The sequence below is a fragment of the Procambarus clarkii genome, chromosome 9, assembly GCF_040958095.1.
Source record: "Procambarus clarkii isolate CNS0578487 chromosome 9, FALCON_Pclarkii_2.0, whole genome shotgun sequence".
Taxonomy (NCBI): Eukaryota; Metazoa; Arthropoda; class Malacostraca; order Decapoda; family Cambaridae; genus Procambarus; species Procambarus clarkii.
This window is the reverse complement of record NC_091158.1, coordinates 7657219-7678286: the sequence shown is the minus strand read 5'-3', so window position 1 is coordinate 7678286 and position 21068 is coordinate 7657219.

Below are 21068 nucleotides of genomic sequence, written 5' to 3'. Positions count from 1 at the left end.
CTCCCAAACATTTTTTCTCTCTCCAATTCTTGTAGTTGCCTTAATGGTGCAGGTAACCGCCTGGTTTCTTCTTCCTCTTCACATCTTCATCACCTTACTCTTGTTGGGAATGAATTCTAGCAACCATCTATTAGGCCACTCCTGTGGTTTGTCAAGGCCTTCCCGTAACTTTCAAGCAGTCCTCCATGGTTTCTACATTCCTAATCAGTCTTGTGTCGGCTGTAAGCATTGACATGGACGAGCTCACTCCCTCGGGGAGGTCATCCACTTGTGTTACTAACAGTAGTGGTCCTAGGGCCAAGCCTTGGGCGACCCTTCCCCCCCACTTGTTACTTTTCAGTCAATTAGAAACTATCTCTGTGATACTTTTTCTGTTGTTAAGGTACTCCCTTTACCAGTGGGGTGCCTTCCCAGTCACCCCAGCCTGCTCCTCCATCATGTATACACCAGCCTAATCTGTTTTCCTGTGGCATTTCAGCACCTGTGCCATAGAACTCGACATTGTTTGTTAGGTACGGCGTTTCCCTTTTAAATCAACGCTGTCTGTGTGTGGCGAGACTTGGCCTCTGCAGGTGTACGGTTAGTTTTATCCGGATTACCTTTCCCTGTTTTTGTTGTTATAGATTCAGCTACTCGGAACAAGTTCCAAGTAGCACGGGCTATGGTGAGCCCGTAACTTACCTGGCACAGGAGCGGGGCAAGTAGCACGGGCTATGGTGAGCCCGTAGTGGACTTACCTGGCACAGGAGCGGTGCTGCATGTGATCCTACCTTTCCCAGCTCTTGACGGGGTATGTATGCTTGAGGCATGGGTCTGTACGTCACCACATTCTCAGATTGATTGATTGATTGATTAAGATTAAGTTACCCAAGAGGTGGCATGGGCATGAATAGCCCGTAAACATTCTCAGTTGATTTTCATCCTTTTGTGCTGGACGGTAGAGCGACGGTCTCGCTTTATGTAGGTCGGCGTTCAATCCCCGACCGTCCAAGTGGTTGGGCACCATTCCTTCCCCTTACGTCCCATCCCAAATCCTTATCCTGAGCCCTTCCCAGTGCTATATAGTGGTAATGGCTTAGCGCTGATCTTGACCCTGATCACGAAGGCTCAGTGTGCATTAACAGTTTTAATTAAGAGCTTGGAAGCTTTCCAGCGCCGTAGTTATTGGCATAGATGCTCTCTTTGACCTTCGGGGCTCATACACTGTTTATTAAATGTAAACTGAGTCCCCCCTTGTGTCGGTGTGTATACCGGCGTCACCGCTAGTATTTCCTCCCCCCGCTTTTGTTGGTGTTTATATAGATCTGTGTTACCACAAATATTCCTGCCCCTCTTCTGTTATAATTGCCGCGGCATGATCTGAGCTCTATATTGCCCTTACAAAATGAATTTCCTCAAATACCCAGTACATGCGTATCACTACCTTCCCCCCCCCTCCCCACGACATCCCCCCTCCCCACGACCTCCCCCCCTCCCCACGACCTCCCCCCTCCCCACGACCTCCCCCCTCCCCACGACCTCCCCCCTCCCCACGACCTCCCCCCTCCCCACGACCTCCCCCCTCCCCACGACCTCCCCCCTCCCCACGACCTCCCCCCTCCCCACGACCTCTCCCCTCCCCACAACCTCCTTCATCTACCCCCCCCCAATCGCCGCCTCCTCTTCGCAGTTTCACGCTTCGTATTAATTAAAATCCACCGAGAAAAATATGGCTCGTGGTTGCATTAATTTGATTTCGGAAATTGCAGTTATACTTCAGGTTGAGAAGCTTCCTGGTGGGACCCCGTGCCTCAACTGTGGCACGGAGACCCTTGCTTTCTCTCCCCTCTCCCCCTTTCTCTCCCTCTTTCTCTCCCCCTCTCCCCCTTTCTCTCCTCCTCTCCCCCTTTCTCTCTCCTCTCCCCCTTTCTCTCCCCTCTCCCCCTTTCTCTCCCCTCTCCCCCTTTCTCTCCCCTCTCCCCCTTTCTCTCCCCTCTCCCCCTTTCTCTCCCCTCTCCCCCTTTCTCTCCCCCTTTCTCCCCCCTCTCCCTTCTCCCCTTTGCTCTCAGTGCATTACAATTATTGTCCACAGTATAGGGAACGAGTGGACAATAATTCCATACGTTCATTCGACTCGTTAATTTATTTTTACTCTTCCAGCCTCTATGTCCTCTTGTCCTGTGTTCTTAGTTATTAAGGAAGGTTGTCCATCGTGTCTATTGCCTTCAGTATCGTATATGTCGTGATCATATACTCTGTTCCTGGTCTCTTCTAGGGTTGAGAGACTATCCTAAGCCTCATTGTTTAGTCTTCTTAATTGGTGCAAGCCTTAATTGATGGAAAGCCTTCTTGCAAGCTCCTGCACTTATTAGCAGTGTTTTAAAACGCAGTTTCAGCTCCTGGGTTCCACTCCCTGCTTGCCGTGCCATATAGTCTCGTGTAAGTGGATGTAGCCTCTGTTGTTATATACCAATTCATTGCAATTGCAGACCTACACTAAAGAAATACTTTGTTACGTTACGTTGCAACCCGTGTGCCGCTCTTGTTACTGTTGCTGACCACCATAAACATTGGTTCACGTGGGTGGTGGTTCACCACCATCACCACCATGATCACAGTCACCACCACTCCCTCGTTGCTACTAGCACTACTAGCACTAGCATCCCTACAGAGTAACAACCTCCCCTCCTTGCACGCTGCCATCTCCTCTTCCCCCTGCCATCTCCTCCCTCTTGGACACCATCCCCTATCCTTTCTCTGATGCTCCCACCAATCCCCCGCCACCAATCCCCCGCCACCAATCCCCCACCACCAATCCCCCGCCACCAATCCCCCGCCACCAATCCCCCGCCACCAATCCCCCACCACCAATCCCCCGCCACCAATCCCCCGCCACCAATCCCCCACCACCAATCCCCCACCACCAATCCCCCACCACCAATCCCCCGCCACCAATCCCCCACCACGACTCCCCACCACAAGTCAGCATCCACACAAGAGAGAAGCCCTTAATCCTTCCCCCACAAGACAAGACAAAGACAAACAACCGTGTACAGTTGGTCGATAGCTTAACGTACTCTCATTAACACCTTAGTCCTTATAAGCATTAAGTTAATCCCCCTTCTGTCTTTGTGGCTCGTCTGGTCAGCGGTTTCTGGCCATGTTTTGCTCATTAAATAGAAAGGACGTACAGAGAGGTTCAGGTGGAGCTGGCAACAATGGCGGCAGTGGTGGTGGCACTGACTGGTGGTGGTGGCAGTGACAGTGGCAACGGTTTTATTAATAATAGTAATAATAATAATAATAATAATAATAATAATAATAATAATTTCTACCACAGACGTGGCCACACATTTACAATGCTAACCAGCATATATACATTTTCTTCTGTCCTCCATGGACAGGGTTCGAGATGTGTTAAACATATAGTTCAAGGGTTTATTGATTAACCACAGAAGGTGATTCGGTGCTTTTAAAATGCTAAGCTAACCTACATACGTAAATACATAGATACACAGATTTACGTATGCCCTACATAAAGTGTTCGATGTGTCTTTTACATAGTGTCATTAATGTGCATTTACAAATGTGAAATGTAATTCTATTCAGCTTCCATATATACTTTATACACATACATACACACACACACACACGCACGCGCACACACGCGCGCACACACACACACACACACACACACACACACACACACACACACACACACACACACACACACACACACATTTACATGGAGGCTGCACCTCCAGCCCACATTTAACCCCCTCACCTTGTGACCCCCTAACACCTTCCCCCATCTCCCTCTTCCCCTCTTCTACCCCAAAACCCCCACCTACCCCTGATTCCCCCCTAACTAATATACCCTCTCTTCCACTCCCAGCACCCATGCTCCATTCTCATCTCAGCTCTCCGCCCTCAGTATCCCTCTTCCCCCCAACCTCTCAACCTCTATCTGACTCTCAGTCTCACTCCATTTCTCAACCCCCCTATGCTATTCAGACCCCTAACTTTCAGACCCATTATGCCCTTCCTACCCCCCTAGAGGCCCAGACCCCATTCGCCTACCAGGCACTCCCAGGCACCCCCTAGCACCCCCCCCACTCACCCCCACAGCCCCCACTTGCCCCCCAGACACCCCCCAGTTCCCCCCAGACCCCTGGTAAAAGGGGGAACTCTGACACCCGAGTTTCCAAGAAGAGTCTCAAGGTTTGGTACACCAATGCTGATGGGGTAGCCAATAAAGCAGAAGAGATAAAAGAAAGAGTTAGTGAGGCAGACCCAGACATAGTGGCAATAGTGGAAACTAAAATAAATGGCATGATCTCGGATGCAATCTTTCCAGAGGGGTACCAGGTGATAAGAAAAGAAAGGACACAGAGACAGGGAGGAGGAGTGGCACTACTAATAAAGCGGAAATGGAAGTTTGATGAGCTGGAAAATCCGGGTACCAATGAAAGCACAAGCTTCATACATGGAACTCTGACAGTGGATGGGAAGAAGATTGTAATCTTGATACTCTACAATCCCCCACCAAACAGTAGAAGGCCCAGGCAGGAGTACGAGGACAGCAACAAGACATGTATGGATGAACTGCAGAGGGCAGCAACTTTAGCGCATAGAATGAGAGCGAAGCTGCTGGTCATGGGGGACCTAAATCACGGAGAGATAAATTGGGAAACGAGGAATCCCCATGGCGGGGAGGAGACCTGGGGAGCGAAGCTGGTAGACGTTATTGACAGGAATTTCCTAACACAGCATGTGAAAGAAGATACTAGGGAAAGAGGAGGGGATACGCCCAGCCTATTAGATCTCATTATCACTCAGAATGTAGAAGACATCGAGCAGTTGGAACATGAAATACCACTAGGAGCTAGTGACCATTGTGTCCTAGTCTTTGACTACATGATGGAGCTTAAAATTGTGACCAAAGGACAAGAGGTCCGGGAAAGGAGACTTGATTACAGAAAAGGGGACTACAGAAGGATAAGGGACTACCTGGGAGAAGTGCAGTGGGAGGAAGAACTTAGAGGAAAAACAGTGCAAGGTATGATGAACCAAGTCATATTGAAATGCAAGGAGGCTGAAGATAGATTTATTCCAACAATAAAGGAAAAAAGCAGGAGGGAATATAATAACCCATGGTTTAATAGACAGTGTCAGGAAGCAAAGGTGAGAAGCAGGAGGGAGTGGAGGAAGTACAGAAGACAAAGGACAGAGGACAACAGGATTAGATGTAACAGAGCTAGGAATGATTACATTAACATAAGACGAGTGTCGGAAAGAAATTATGAGAACGATATTGCAGTCAAAGCGAAAAAGCAACCAAAATTACTACATAGCCATATAAGAAGGAAGATGTCGGTAAATGACCAAGTGACAAGACTGAGGAAAACAGAAGGGGCATATACAGAAAGCGACAAGGAAATCTGCGAGGTACTGAATGCGAAATTCCATGGAGTGTTCACAACCGAGCCTGAGCAGCTCCCATTGTTAGAAGAGATTACCCAAGATGAAAGACTATCGGATATAGAGGTGACAGCAGAGGATGTAATGAAACAGTTGACAACACTGGATGCAAATAAAGCTGTTGGACCAGACAAAGTATCACCGTGGATACTCAAAGAGGCAGCGCAGGCTCTCAGCGTGCCTCTGGCAATGATCTTTAATGAGTCACTTATGTCGGGAGAATTGCCCAGTTGCTGGAAGGAGGCAAATGTCGTACCGATTTTCAAAAAGGGTGATAGGGAGGAGGCACTTAACTACAGACCCGTATCACTGACAAGCATCCCCTGCAAAATACTTGAAAGAATAATTAGGCTAAGACTTGTTGAGCACCTGGAGAGCATTGGGTTTGTAAACAAGCACCAACATGGGTTCTGGACAGGGAAATCATGCCTAACAAACCTTTTAGAATTCTATGATAAAGTAACAAGGATAAGGCAGGACAGAGAAGGCTGGGCAGACTGCATATTTCTTGACTGCCAAAAGGCCTTTGATACGGTACCGCACATGAGACTGCTATACAAACTTGAGAGGCAGGCAGGAGTAAGCGGAAAGGCCCTAGTATGGGTGAAGAACTACCTAACAGGAAGGAGCCAGAGGGTAATGGTAAGGGGCGAAAAGTCGGACTGGCGAACAGTAACAAGTGGAGTACCTCAAGGATCGGTGCTGGGACCAATCCTCTTTCTAATTTACGTAAATGATATGTTTACAGGAGTGGAATCATACATGTCAATGTTTGCAGATGACGCAAAATTAATGAGAAGAGTTGTGACAGACGAGGATTGTAGGATCCTCCAAGAGGACTTAAACAGGCTGCAGAGATGGTCAGGGAAATGGCTACTGGAGTTTAACACCAGTAAATGTAAAGTTATGGAAATGGGATCAGGTGACAGGAGACCAAAGGGACAGTACACAATGAAGGGGAACAGCCTACCTGTAACGATTCGAGAAAGAGTCCTGGGAGTGGATGTGACACCTAATCTAACTCCTGAGGCACATATAAATAGGATAACGACAGCAGCGTACTCTACACTGGCGAAAATTAGAACTTCATTCAGAAACCTAAATGAGGAAGCTTTTAGGGCACTTTACACTGCCTACGTGAGACCCGTCTTAGAGTATGCCGCGCCATCATGGAGCCCCCACCTGAAGAAACACATAAAGAAACTGGAGAAGGTTCAGAGGTTTGCGACGAGGCTTGTCCCAGAGCTACGAGGGATGGGATATGAAGAGCGGCTGAAGGAACTGAACCTTACGACACTAGAGAAAAGAAGGGAGAGAGGAGATATGATAGGGACATATAAAATACTCAGGGGAATTGACAAAGTGGAAATAGATGAAATGTTCACACGTAATAATAACAGAACGAGGGGACATGGGTGGAAACTGGAAACTCAGATGAGTCACAGAGATGTTAGGAAGTTTTCTTTTAGCGTGAGAGTAGTAGAAAAATGGAATGCACTTGGGGAACAGGTTGTGGAAGCAAATATTATTCATACTTTTAAAACTAGGTATGATAGGGAAATGGGACAGGAGTCATTGCTGTAAACAACCGATAGCTAGAAAGGCGGGATCCAAGAGTCAATGCTCGATCCTGCAAGCACATATAGGTGAGTACATATAGGTGAGTACACACACATACACACACGTACATATACGAGAGCGAGGGAGGGAGGGAGAGAGAGAAGGAACAAGAGGGAGGGAAGGAACGAGAGGCAAGAGAGAGATACTAGCAGCTACGGTACACGAATAACTACACAAAATAACGCCGCCACCACCACCCAGAATTACCGGCCAGGGAACCGGGGAGAGAAGAGAGTACTTGTGGATGTTAATAGCTCACCGGGACAAGTGTAACCAACAAATAAATGGTAAAAGGATCCTGGCCTGGCACTCGCGTAATCCTCAAACCACTTGGGTGGACCATATAGAATAACGGGAGCAGTGTTGGACACACTAGCATTGACACACATTGTTCAGGGATTTGCTCATGGATGGCAAATCATGCCTCAAAGGATTAATTAAATTCTATGACCAGGCAACAAAAATGAGGCAAGAAAGAGAGGGGTGGGCAGACTGTATATTTTTGGATTGCCAGAAAGTTTTTGACACAGCACCACACAAGAGACTAGAGCACAAGCTGGAGATGCAGGCTGGAGTGAAAGGGAAGGTACTCCACTGGATAAGGGAGTACCTAAGCAACAGAAGACAATGAGTCACTGTGAGGGGGGGAGATTTTGGAGTGGCAAGGCGTCACCACTGTTGTCCCACAGGAATCATTCCTTGGACCTATACTGTTTCTGATGTATGTAAATGACCTCCCAGAGGAAATAGACTCGTTCCTCTCAATGTTTGCTGATGATTCAAAAATTATGAGGAGGATTAAGACAGAGGAAGATAGCATATGAGGCTACAAGATGACCTTGACAAGCTGAAGGAATATTCCAACAAATGGCTACTAAAGTTCAACCCGAGTAAATGTAAGGTAATGTAACTAGGAGGAGGAACTAGGAGACCAGACACCTAATGAGATACCGAATGAGAGAGAACGTCCTTCACGAAACGGACAGAGAGAGATCTGGGAGTTGATATCACACCAAACCTGTCTCCTGAAGCCCACACCAAAAGAATAACATCGGCGGCATATGCGAGGCTGGCTAACATCAGAACTGCCTTCAGGAACCTGTGTAAGGAATCTTCCAGAACCTTGTATACCACGTATGTAAGATCAATCCTGGAGTATGCGGCCCCAGCATGGAGCCCGTACCTTGTCAAGCACAAGACGAAACTGGAAAAAGTTCCGAGGTATGCCACAAGGCTAGTCCCAGAACCAAGAGGCATGAGTTACGAGGAAATGCTGCGTGAAATACACCTCAGGTCGCTGGAACACAGAAGAACTCAGGTAGACAATTCCAAACCATATGTTCCCCTAACAGAGGCAGAGAGAGTTGAAGGATAAGGTGGTGGGTACAAGAGACCCGTATACTTACTACAGCAGTTAGTTCCACTCAACATAGAGGTCCTTGATGTTCCTCCTCCTGGATCTTGATCAAAACCCACAGTCTACACACACACTCACTCACTCACTCACTCACTCACTCACCCACTCACCCACTCACCCACTCACCCACTCACCCACTCACTCACTCACTCACTCACTCACTCACTCACTCACTCACTCACTCACTCACCCACTCACCCACTCTCTCTCTCTCTCTCTCTCTCTCTCTCTCTCTCTCTCTCTCTCTCTCTCTCTCTCTCTCTCTCTCTCTCTCTCTCTCTCTCTCTCTCTCTCACTCTCTCTCTCTCTCTCTCTCTCTCTCTCTCTCTCTAGATTGAGTGATGAACATTTATCCACCCGGTCAGGTGGCACGGTCAGTCTTCTCTCATTGAAGGTGATCTTGTATACAGGTGAGCAGGGCAGGTGAGACCCTGGGCCTGCTGTCGACGTGGAAGGGTTAATATCCAGGTGGACTAGCATGACACCATCGTATCTGAGAACCTCGTGACTCGCCTCACTCTTGACCCGAGTTGACCTGGACCTTGGTCGGTTAGCGCCCGACTTGGGTGTGACTTGTTGAGCCCGTCCTCTAGAATTGTTCGTTGTGTACAGGCAACTGGCCGGCGACGCGCTCAACCGTTCCTCCTGTTGTTGCTGTTGTGTACTGTTGTTGTTCTGTTGTGTACTGTTGTTGTTGCTGTTGTGTACTGTTGTTGTTCTGTTGTGTACTGTTGTTGTTGCTGTTGTGTACTGTTGTTGTTCTGTTGTGTACTGTTGTTGTTCTGTTGTGTACTGTTGTTGTTCTGTTGTGTACTGTTGTTGCTGTTGTGTACTGCTCTCTCGTTACACTGGCTAGGATACATAAAGCCTTTACACAATCACTTAAGAGACCTATACATCTTTTAACAATTATGACGGCATTGTTTGCATTTATTAAGCAGTTTACAAGTTTTCGAACTTAACAACCCAGGGTTGTTATTGCTACAAACATTCTCCTAGTATTTCTTAGCTCATAAACATTTGAATAAATGTAATCAAAGCTGCCATGACTTGTTGAAGGATGTACAGACTTCGTGAGTGGAGGCGTATAAGTGCTTGGTGAATCGCAGCCCGGTTGCTCTGTGGTTCTCCTCCTGATCCCTTTCTGTAGCAGGTTGCTAGGACACAGCACTAACACCACCACCAATCAGTGAAGTACAAGCCCTGTAATATAGTTCCTCCTGTCTGGTCCTGTGTATTTGATCTTCCAGCTTCCGGAAGATCTCTCGTCTCGAAGAATGTGTTGAAAATCTTAGTCAACTGCTGACCAAAATATTCCTGGGGCCTTCTTCAGCAGCCATGGTGATATCAGATCTGGGGTTTTGTTGCGTATAAGTGGTCCTAATGTTTTAATTGCTGCATGTGGCGATCTATCGCCTCGCACAAATGGTTTCAATTCGAGTTCTGTTATGTAGGCCTCTTGGGGCCTTCATTTAGGCCTCGTACATCATCGTAGCTGGTTCCAGCGGTTGTGTGTTGTTCGCTTGTATCCTCCATACCCAGGTGTTGTGCTTGAGCTGGGAAGATTGGATGCTTGTTTCTCAGACTGGCATAGGGAATTGACCTTGACCAGAGAACATTATATTTCACATTGAGAATAATCTTCGTAACATTTCCAGTTAATGTACTTCCGTAAGTAGTGTTTGCTGGCAGCAGCAACAGCAGTAGTGCCACCAGCCCCAGCGACCACCACTGGCCCCCCACCACCACCACCCACCACCACCACTGGCCCCCCACGACCAGCCCCACCACCACCACCAGCCACCATTATGTTCATTGTCACGAATTAATGTACAATGTTTTGGTCAGTTATTTCCTAAATAAGTACGTGTTCACATGGCAACCTAACTTGTATAAATGAGTCGAGTTTTTCATTCCGAACAGAATGTGAACGTCAGAGTGCGTTCTTTTGTCTCCCAGCGGTGCTGCACGGCGGGTCACACTATGATGAATTGATCACTAGTTTAATTTTTCAATAATTCCTTCATTCAGCGTTCCTTCTATTGCGTGCAAATCGGACATAAGTCACAAGTCAGTTCGCTGCAGCCATTGGGGCGACGAGAGAATAGCTTTGTTAGTATTTTTCACTTTTTTTACTTATAGGAATGTTTTAAGGTCACCTGCAATGTGGTTTTATTTTCTTTAGTATTTGAATTCTACGTTTGAGTGTTGATAAATTATTATAGCTTGTCTCAATGTTAAATGATAGTTCACTTAGTTGTGACTGGGACGGTGATGGGGCTTCAACCCGCCCAGCGGAAAGTCACGCAGATGGGGTGTTCGAAGCACTCCACGACGGTAAGGGTGTGTGTGTTCGACCTGGTGCACGCATGCGCACTCCCAACCGCTGGTGGTGTGACCCAAGTGTCCGTAGAGGCAGGCACCCCCGCCCATGTGGGCGTGAGGTAGAGGTGAGAGCGCCTGGTGAGGAAGGTGGGTGGTGCGGGAGGCACCCGAAGAAAACTATCGAAGTAGGGAATAAATGGGAGAGAGTTGACGGGTTATCCGCGCTCACCACCTACCGATTCTCACCCACTTAACACCCACTGACACCCACCTTAATGCCTCCTTACCCGCGTCTTACTACACCTACGCATCCACTACACCCGCCTACAGCCACACACTCGCTTTCAATTCCCAGTCCCATCTCCCCCTCCCCCCACCCAGCCCACCTACCCACCACCAGCATACATAACCCACCTTGTGAATAACTTGAGGACCTCCTCCACTTTACACTATAACGAGAACTTTAGAGAGAAAAGTGAGACTGTGCCCCCCCCCCCCCAGAGCCATTTCACCGTGGCACTCTGAATCACTTGATATAAATATTACTTCAGTCTTAAGTGTAATACCTGGTGTTTGATGCCCAGATACCCGGCTCAGCGGGCACTCAACCCGGGGCGCGGCCTCCGTGGATGAGGGGAGGGTGAGGGGAAATATTAAGAGGGGAAAGGTAGGCATTGGGAAACAAAGGAATGGAAAAGGGAATAGAGTTGGCTTGGGGTGGTAAGGGGTGGTGGGATGACGATGGGAGGTGAAGGGAAGGAAAGGTAGGTGAAGGGGAGATAAGGAAAAAAGGAAGATGAGGGGAGATGGTTGAGGGATATAACCCCACAAGGGATATATAAAGGAGCTTTAATGGATAATACACAAGTATATCCGAAAAAAAACAAATATCTAGCACTTTTAAAATGGTCAAATCTAATGTGAATGTTTGCGTTAGTGCGATCTTCGTGTTAATTGGTATATTCCGTGTTGAACCTGGAACGTGAACGAATCGGGACCAGTGTTCAAGGTTGGCACCCTTGTCTCTAGTTTTAAATTATAAATCTCAGGAAGTGTGTGGGTTTATGGGGAATTTAACACCCGCCAGGCTATCAGGGGGCACGGAATATTTAAGGTCCCTGGTGAGGGGGTCACAGGGGCTGGCGTGGCCCCCATTTTTACGTCCCTCGAGCTAAGACATTAAATTGGTTGATAATTGGTAGCGGTTATGTGGATACTTTTGCCTGGGTGTGTACCCAGAGTGGTGTACTAACTTAGGTACACACGCCTCGGCTGTCATAACGCTTCCGTCACTGTAACTCTCAACAGCGGTCCATCGCAAGAAACACTCTTTAGCCACTTTTCTGTAGAAAGCACCAAATTTTGAGCGGACTTTCCAACTGGTGGTTAGACGTCAAGGGAGCATTGGTTGGACGTCAAGGGAGCGTTGGTTGGACGTCAAGGGAGCGTTGGTTGGGCGTCAAGGGAGCGTTGGTTGGACGTCAAGGGAGCGTTGGTTGGACGTCAAGGGAACTCATGATAGCCAGTCAAGCCAATGGCTCTAGCAATACGTCATCAAGTTCCATGTGCTGATTCGTTGATGCTTCTTGACCAGTTACAGTTGACTCTAATGCTTCCTGCTCCAATTGGTTTACATACATCACGTGATACCACGATGGAAGTGACGTCAGAATCCTGACAACCGCCATCTGACGTCACAAATACACCCAGTAAACAAAACACTTAAAAAAAGACATCTTAACGTAATATACGTTCAAGCAGTTAATGGACAGAGTTGTTGTGGAGGTTATAGAGAGGTTGTGGAGAGGAGGTTATATAGTGGCCTCGTAACCTCCACCTTGCTCACCGTCTCGGCCATGACGACGCTCCCTGAACCTCAATACATAAGCGCTCAAGCTCATCTGGACCTCAACCTCCAGGATCCTTATCAGCTTGATATCTTGCCTTGCTAAACCGCTAACTCCTCTACTACTTGTCAAAATTTTAGGCCACATCCCTCGTTCTTCTCCCCCTTCAGGTCACCACCTCTGGTCCCACCCTCCCTTTCAGGCCGCTACCTCCGGTACCCCCCTTTCAGGCCGCTACCTCCGGTACCTCCCTTTCAGGCCGCTACCTCCGGTACCCCCCTTTTAGGCCACCTCAGTTCACCCTCCTTTCACGACCCCTCCCCACCTCCTTCAGACCAACACCCCCCCCCCTCCTTCAGACCAACACCCCCCCCTCCTTCAGACCAACACCCCCCCTCCTTCAGACCAACACCCCCCCCCTCCTTCAGACCAACACCCCCCCCTCCTTCAGACCAACACCCCCCCTCCTTCAGACCAACACCCCCCCTCCTTCAAGACACCCCCCCTCCTTCAGACCAACACCCCTCCTTCAGACCAACACCCCCCCCCTCCTTCAAGACACCCCCCCCCTCTCCTTCAGACCAACACCCCCCCCCCCTTCAGACCAACACCCCCCCTCTCCTTCAAGACACCCCCCCCCCTCCTTCACACCAACACCCCTCCTTCAGACCAACACCCCCCCCCCCCTTCAGACCAACACCCCCTCATTCATACCACCCCCCCCCCTCGCCCCACATCTGCGTCGCGTGACCTCGTGTGAAATATTAATAAAGCCTCATTTTTTTTCGTGATTACCTTGCGGGCGTGACGCTAATTGTGACGTAGATTATTTGTAGTGGCGAAGGTGGGCGTGGGCGGCGGCCGTCTTGTTCCTGCTGCTGGAGCCGCCCCTGCCCGCCTCTCTTCTCTCCTCCTCTCATCTCTTCTCTCTCCTTCCTCTTGTGGAACCTCTCTTTCATTCCTCATTCCTTCTTTCTGCTTCTTCACATTGTTCGTTTTAGCCTATCACCCTTTTTAATCGTGCCCCTTTCGTCTTTAATTCCTTTTCATGACCTATTTCGTCTCCCTTCCCATATTCTCTTGATTCCCCGCACTTTCTCCAGCCCCTGTAAATCCCGGTTTCCTTCGTCTTCACCCTTTGTCTTGCTGTCCCTTCCACACCCCTTTAATCATCTCTTCCCCTCTTCCACTAACCCCGTTCTTCTTCCTCTTCTCTATCCTCCTTCATACTCTACCCAGGGTAAACACAAATTGCACCATTGACAACACATAATGGTAAAAATATTGGTATCATTGGTAAATATGCTAGATTATTCTACATGTTAAGAGTCCTAGTTGATTATCACGCCTTGCCCATGTAATCTACCTGTCACTGATATTGCTCTTTAACTCCACCCCAGCATTCAAGTATCATACATACCCGTCACCAAGAAAGGTAATGAGAATCTTGCTCTTCTCAAAGCTGTCACACTTGAAACAATTGCCTCCTCCATCAGCAATTAAAGATCTCAGGAGCACTGTGTCTACACCGAAGGCTCGGTCCAATCGTCTACAGGACGGACTGCAGCAGCATGTAGGTTTTATAGAAATAATATATACACAAAGACTGTCAGTGTCAGGTTAAACAACGGGCTGACCTCGACACAAACAGAACTAGTGGCACTAAAACTAGCTACCAGAACATTAAGACACAGGAGGAGGAATTTTGTGATTCAGTCTGCTCTTCAGGCAATTGAAAACTCCAGCAAGATCGACAACAAGAACCTCATACTAGCAATTATAAATGACCTGATCGCTGCACAGAGTAAAGGGTATAACATCTCTTTTGTATGGATACCATCACACGTAAATATAACCCATCATAATGACAGAGATTGCAGCCAAATTAGTGTGAAACAAAGATGAATTTGAATTAGACCTATGTATTCCTATCTGCGCTGTCAAGACTATATTGTTCCAAACACTTAGGTCTAATAGGAGAGAAATTACCGACTCCCAAGTGCCTGAAAGCACCAGTATAAAAAGCTAAGATTTGTTCAGATCTGAAACCTATATCTATGGGCAGCACAAAACATCCACCAGACTGTGCGACACAGTGGTTGCCAGGATCAGGTTGGGTTACCTGCGGCAGGTGGTTACAGGTGACGGATCTCCCAATCCTGAGCACTTCAGGTGCAAACTTTGTGAGCAGGAACTGGGGCATGATCTCCCACACTACATCACCGAATGCCCAGTTATCAGACCCTTCAGACCCGTTGGCATGAGGTACCTGGAGCTTTGCAATTACTTTATTACTTATCGTGTCCTTGAGGATATATCCTCATAATGCACCCAGAGTTTGTCAGTGAAGACTAGTGATCACATGACCCTGTATGACTAACCATCCTGTGTGATGGGGAATTTTTCTAGCATCACGCAGCTAGCTTTTGACACACTCTGTACTTCCCTTCAAGTAGTCTAGGGCAGGAATGTCAAACTGAGGATTCCCCGAGGGCCATATGGGCCACATTTGTCTTGGCATGAGGACCACACACCACAACTAATTTAAGTCATATAATAACAATTATTGCAGAATATTTTTATTACTGAAACTGAGAAACATACACTGTGCATACAAATGGTTTAGCGGCTAGCCACATGCATGAATGCAAAGTAATGGAGTAGTTTAACAAACGGAAGAAAAGTAATTTTAAACGGCAACATAGACGTCTATGCAACAGCAACAAATACATTGTACAAAAATTACAACAGTTCAAAATGAACATCTATTTACGACTATTCAGTCATTTTTGGTGTTTTGTTCTGGGGCTTCACACCTGTTTTTAATGACAACTTTTGCTATGTCTGGCTGAAACGTCTTTGGAGTTCTCACTTTGATCAGAAATAACAAGTGTGGATCAGTCATCCTTGTTCTCTGAGAAGTTTTTTGTTGATTTCACGAAGGAAAATAACTGTTCAGACACACAGGTAGAACCGAACATTGCCATAGTCCTTATGGCAAACTTTCTGAAGTTCTTAAACTTTTCAGGAAGGTTTGAAAAGAAACTAGGTATCCCCACTTCAAGATACTTTGCTCTGAGTGTAGAATCAGCAGGGCCGCATCATTTGACATGCCTGGCTCTAGGGTAGTTAGTTCTTGACACACACTGTACTCCCCTTCATATAGTCTAGGGCAGCTAGTTCTTGACACACACTGTACTCGCCTTCATATAGTCTAGGGCAGCTAGTTCTTGGCACACACTGTACTCCCCTTCATATAGTCCAGGGTAGCTAGTTCTTGACACACACTGTACTCCCCTTCATATAGTCTAGGGTAGCTAGTTCTTGACACACACTGTACTCCCCTTCATATAGTCTAGGGTAGTAGTTCTTGACACACACTGTACTCCCCTTCATATAGTCTAGGGTAGCTAGTTCTTGACACACACTGTACTCCCCTTCATATAGTCTAGGGTAGCTAGTTCTTGACACACACTGTACTCCCCTTCATATAGTCTAGGGCAGCTGCACAAATGCAGATATACCTAAATGTGTTAATAAAAATGCTCTCGTGCACTCGCCTATTTGTGCTTGCGGGGGTTGAGCTTCGGCTCTTTGGACCCGCCTCTCAACTGTCAATCAACTGGTGGACAGATTCCTGAGCCTATTGGGCTTTATCATATCTACACTTGAAATGGTGTATGGAGTCAGCCTCCACCACATCACTTCCTAGTGCATTGCATTTAACTACAGACACTGAAAAAGTTTTTGTTTGAGTGTCTGTGGCTCATTTGTGTGTGCGCGCGCGCGCGTGTGCGAGTATGTCCGTGTGTGTGTGTGTGTGTGTGTGTGTGTGTGTGTGTGTGTGTGTGTGTGTGTGTGTGTGTGTGTGTGTGTGTGTGTGTGTCCGTGCGTGTGTGCATTTACTATTTGTAATTACTTGTGTTTGCAGAATCGAGCTGTTAGCTCATGGACACCACCTTTCTAAAGTGTCTGTTGTCTGATGTATTGACTCCCGATCTCTGTGTCCTCACATCTACTACACATTTCTCTCATACATTCCCAAGATGCAAACTCCCAGGTCTCTGTTTACTGCTAGGTAAAGAGGTGCATCAGGGCGAAAGAAACTCTGCCCATTGTGTATCTCTGTTCTCGCTTGTCTTCTGAATGTTCCTATCTTGTGTTGAACTGTTTCTCACCTGATGGTGCTGTCTTTGTTGTTTGATAGTGAGCTAGTTCTGCCTTGTTAGTAATGAGGGGGGGGGGCTTGTTCCACCAGTAGCACCTCACCCACCCTCACACCCCCACCCTCATGCCCGCCTCACCCACCATCCCACCCTCTCCCACATGTCCGCCTCGCCCACCCACGAACCCCCACCCACATCCCCCGTCTCGCCCACCCTCCGACCCGCCCCCCCACCCACATGCCCGTCTCGCCCACCCTCCGACCCGCCCCCCCACCCACATGCCCGTCTCACCCACCCACCGACCCCCACCCCAACATGCCCGCCTCGCCCCCCCCCCCCACCCCCCCCCCCCTCACATGTCCGCCTCACCGTCACTCCGCGTTAGGCTAACTAAGCAGCATCACACAATATAGAGTTTAGTCCGGGAATATGTCCTCGTAATGGAGCAAGTTGAGCGTCGGCCAGGCCAAACTTGCCCACCTTTGACGGTCATCTAATACACGTAATGGGTGGTGTTAGTGGGCGGTGTTAGAGGGTGGTGGGCGGGGTGGTGAACCACCCTTTTGGGCGGCCTTGTGGGTGGGAGTTGAAGTCGACTCTTATCTCACTAAAATGAGAAATATAAGTAATACACAAAAAAATATGAACATTTTTCGGCATAATATCAAGTGTTTGTACTGTTAAAGTTAGAATGTTTATCAGCAGGTGAATGTTACGACCTGTCGTCTGCCCCTCCCCCCGTGATCTGTCGTCTGCCCCCCCCTGTCCTAGCTATCGTCTGACCCATCGTCGTCGTCACCCCCCCCCCCACCTGCCGTCAAAGTACATAGGAACAAATGTAGGTCAAGAAGACCCCTGAGCCGTAAAAGGTCCCACCTGTATGTGTCCACCTGTGTGTGTCCATCTGTATGTGTCCATCTGTATGTGTATGTGACACATACAGGTGGGACCCAAGGCCCACTCTATCTCGTGCTGGTGGTCCACGCTCGTACACTATAAACATGATACATACTGAATTTCCAGTATACTGGAAAGCTGTAACCTGTCAAGACCATTATATCCCCGACTTGTATCATCTGCGTGCTGTTTTATTTGCCTACAATCCCAAACGCTAATTTATTGACTTGTATAATGTATTTTTTTTTTACGTAATGTTATATTTTATTTCCATGCTAATGTATTTGCGTACCATTTAAGGTAATTCTTAGGAGAAAGCATTCAACGAGTATGATTTGTATTTGACTGAGATACCACGACTGGTCATGAAGGTATCCCTTCATATAACACTGTAACCTGAAAATTTATATTCATCGTTTAAGGTGAATGAATATATGAATATATTATATTCATCGTTTAAGAGTAACCCACGAAGATGCGCGGCGAGTGAACTCTCTTATCCTCATCTTCAGGTTGTTGTTGTTAAAGATTCGCTACCTGGAACAAAAAGTTCCAAGTAGCACGGGCTATGGTGAGCCCGTTATCTTATTCACACATCTTCAGGTACAAGAGCATTGATGCCGCTGCCCTAGACTGTGTGCAGCGTGTTGTAACAGCCTGTCGAGGCTAAGTTCTGTTATCACACAGAGATCACAATAACGTGATGCATCAAATGAACAAATCCACAAGGGAACAAAAAGTTCTCTTTCTGTTCCTTTTCAACCCTTTTACCCTGTCGTAGCTCAGTCGATTAAGGCAGTGTCTGGGATGCTCCCGGACGCAGGTTCGAATCCTCGTCACGGCCCTTGTGGATTTGTTCTAAGTTCTGTTAGTTCCACTTACGTCAGGCTAAAGAAAGTGGCCGTCACACAGGGCCATGTGATCAGTAGCCTTCACTGGCAAACTCTTGGGGGGCATTGTGAGGATATCATCAAGGCACACGAGAGGTAATAAAGTGATTGCAAAAGCTGCAGGTATGCCAACGGGTCTGGCTGGTCTGATAACTGGGCATTCGGTGATGTAGTGGTGTGGGAGATCATGATTATGGTGAAAATAAGCATGACAACTTTACGAAAAAGAAAACTCCCCTGATTTTATTTCAGACTTTATGAAAATGGCCAGCTGGGAAGAAAAAGGGAGGAGGAGGGGTCGCAATTGATGTCGATATTTCTTGAAGCTTGACACTTCGGCCGACCCAAGCTAGACTGTGGCACTCGTATAACCCCAGGTTTTTCAACTTTGGACGGACGGACGGACAGACGCATGCGCGCGCGCGCACACACACACACACACACACACACACACACACACACACACACACACACACACACACACACACACACATATAGTACCTACGCTGTAAATTATTCTCATATATAAACCCGACTACTCCACAGTCAGTTTTCAACATGTGACTTACTAAACACATCAAATATGGTGTGTCAGTGTTCTTGTTTTCTACTGTAAAATATACACAAATCATAACGGTATATAATTATTTTGTCATGTATTTTGACTTGAGGTGAAAACATTTTTCATTTGTAATTAATAATTATTAATTATTGTAATTTATTCTGGTTACAGGCTTTATTAACTTGTACATGACAGTGTGTATGCGTGTGTGTGTGTGTGTGTGTGTGTGTGTGTGTGTGTGTGTGTGTGTGTGTGTGTGTGTGTGTGTGTATGCGTGTGTGCGCGTGCGTGCGGGGGAAAGGGGGGGTAGGTCGAGGGGGGGAGGGTGACAGGAAGCCCTCTAATAAGGGAGGCCTGTGATCAATGGAGGTAATTACAGCATATGTGTATACTACAGTTAATGGTGTTCATTAGAAGGGAACTAATGTGTATTCCTGTATTAATATAACTTCTGAACCACCTCAGTCCTTTTCCTTACTACCTCTCTTCCCATCCCCTCTTTACCTTCCCCTCTTCCTCCTGCACCCTTTATTTCTTATTTCCCCTCCTCTTTCTGTTCTTTTTCCTCTGTTTCCCCTTCATCCACCTCCCTTCCCATCTCCTCCGTACCGTAAGTCATCACTCAGTGTGCCTGCATCATCACCCGTCCAGACGAAGAATTTACAAAAAATCAGGAGATATTTTTCCCCTGAAAGGATTACCTGTGTTCGACCCCTTTAGTGTGACTCTTCCGCCAAAGACGAGTATTAAAGAAGTTGCCGAAAATCCGAAGCTAATATTATTAGCACTTCGGGCTCTCCAGGTGAGTGATTCTCAGTTGGTGTTGACGGGTGTGTCGCCCCCCTTGGAGGTGTTGGCGGTAGAGGGCGGGGTCGAGGCTCCCTGCTAATCACATGTACGGGTAGTATTGATTGCGGTTAGGTGGCGTGGTGGCCTTCGTCCTGTGAATATAATCATAACATATTTCCGACGCCCGTTTTCTGTTGTGGGGGGTTGTTTGTGGTGGTCAGTTTATACTCTTTATCCCGTCTGTGCTTCTTCTCTTCTCTTTTGCCTTCTTTACATGTCTTTCCTCTCTCTCTCTCTCTCTTTCTCGGCTTTAATCGTTCTCATCTCTTATGTGCACTATTTTTTCAACTTTTTTTTTCTTCTTCATTTTCCCTGCCATCCCCTTTATCCTCTCTCTCTCTCTCTCTCTCTCTCTCTCTCTCTGTATCTTTCTCTCTTTCTCTCTCTCTCTCTCTCTCTCTATCTTTCTCTCTCTGTATCTCTGTATCTCTGTCTCTCTCTCTTTCTGTCTGTCTCTTTTTCTCCCTGCCTGTCTCTCTCTGTCTCCCCTCTCCCTTTTCCCTTCCTCCCTGTGATATTACAGTGCTTTTCATTCCTCTCTCTCTCTCTCTCACTAACACCACTTGATGAACAGACTAGGATAGACTAATCTTGAGTGGTCTTAGCCAAGGGGAAACAAACCTACATTCACCCCATCTATACCTCACACTTGTAGGCCGGGGTTGTCAAAATACAACAGGCCTAGGAACCCTGTATAGCCGCAAGAGGCGGAGAGAACTATTTTTGGGGGGCTTAAAGTGAAGAACAGTTGGTGTGTAATGGCTTATATACACGACTAATCATCAATGCAATGTTAATTTTTTTTGGCATATTTGATTGACTTAATTTTAGAGGCATTCTATTAACATAATTTTTTTTTAGTAATTTAAAATGAAATTGAAATGAAATTTAACAAACTTTAAACATCTTACAGTGATTGGCTTCGGTTTAACTATATTACAAATTTATATATATATATATATATATATATATATATATATATATATATATGCACAACCAGGTGGCGCTGCCACCCACAGGGAAGCAGCCAAATCC